This window comes from Ptiloglossa arizonensis, chromosome 8 (genome assembly GCF_051014685.1).
Source record: "Ptiloglossa arizonensis isolate GNS036 chromosome 8, iyPtiAriz1_principal, whole genome shotgun sequence".
NCBI classification, from domain to species: domain Eukaryota; kingdom Metazoa; phylum Arthropoda; class Insecta; order Hymenoptera; family Colletidae; genus Ptiloglossa; species Ptiloglossa arizonensis.
Genome location: NC_135055.1, coordinates 3,576,586 through 3,578,052, shown reverse-complemented (window position 1 = coordinate 3,578,052; position 1,467 = coordinate 3,576,586). Strand labels below are relative to the sequence as shown.

The 1,467-nt window shown below is 47.2% G+C and overlaps 1 pseudogene; it reads left to right on the top strand.

Moving 5' to 3' along the window:
• Positions 1–206: 206 nt before the first annotated feature.
• LOC143150640 (histone-lysine N-methyltransferase SETMAR-like) lies at positions 207–995 on the top strand (annotated as a pseudogene).
• Positions 996–1,467: the final 472 nt, after the last annotated feature.

Below are 1,467 nucleotides of genomic sequence, written 5' to 3'. Positions count from 1 at the left end.
GGCACGGAAAATCCGATACCACAAATACGAGGGCGATCCGATAATTACTTAGCTTCACCACCCGATGGTCACCACGATCGCAAGAAAAATTTACTACCTTGTAGTACATTCTTGTAGACAGCTACTGTCAAAATTTCAGCCGAATCGGACTCGTAGTTTTGTTTTGACCGCGTGTGGAAGCGGGCGTGTCCGCGTATTTTAGAAAAATGGAAAAAGAACAATATTGGTCGGTGATTCGATTCTTGTTTTTGGAAGGGAAATCGCGCAGCGAAATCAAAGAGCGCTTGGATGCTGTATACGGTGACTTTTCTCCTTCGATGGCGACCGTCAAAAATTGGTTCAACGAGTTTTAACGTGGTCGCACGTCGGTTTTTGATGAGCCACGTCCAGGTGGCCCGAAAACGGCTACCACGGAGGATAACGTAAAAAAAAATTCACGATCTGGTATTGGCAGACCGCCGATCGAAGGTGCGCGACATATCTGAGACAGTAGGCATCTGAAAAGACCACGTGGGTCATATCCTGCATGAAATATTGGGCATGAGAAAGCTGTCGGCTGATGAGTGCCGCGTTTGCTTACTCCGGACAACACGCGCAACCGTGAGACCACTTCGGAGCAGTGTTTGATGCTGTTTAGGCGCAATCCTGAGGAGTTTCTGCGTCGTTTCGTGACCGTCGATGAAACATGGATACACTGAAACACACCAGAGACCATGGAACAGTCGAAACAGTGGACTTCACCCGGCGAACGTGCTCCGAAGAAGGCGAAGTTTGTCCTATCGGCCGGAAAGCTGATGGCCACCGTTTTTTGGGATTCAAAAGGTGCGATCTACATCGACTACCTGGACGAGGGCGCAACGGTCACAGGGCTCTACTATGCCAGTTTATTGGGCCGATTCGACGCCGAATTGCAGGAAAAACGGCCCCACTTGGCGAAGAAAAAAGCGCTCTCCCACCATGACAACGCATCGGCTCACATCTCCGCCATCGCCTAGGTCAAATTAGTCGAATCAGGCTACGAACTGCTGCTCCATCCACCGTATTCTCCAGATTTGGCCCCGTGCGACTTCTTTTTGTTTCCAAACTTGAAAAAGTCACTCGTCGGGCAGAAATTTGAGTCGAATGAGGAGGTTATCGCCGCCACGGAGGCCTACTTTGCAGACCTTCAGAAAACGTATTTTTCAGACGGGTTAAAGAAGTTGGAGCATCGCTGGGTCAAGTATATCGAGCTGAAAGGAGACTATATAGAGAAATAAATCGCTACTTTTCCAAAATTTTCCTTTTTCTTTTGTAGGCTAAGTACTTATCGGAGCGCCCTCGTATATACTCGAAAGAAGCACACACTTGTCTATCCACGACACTGATAAAATATTAGTGAATATTATGAAATATTCACGAAAAGGCTATGTGACGATCCACTGATTTCTAAGTTAGGGAACAATAATGATCAAACATCGACGAAAAGTA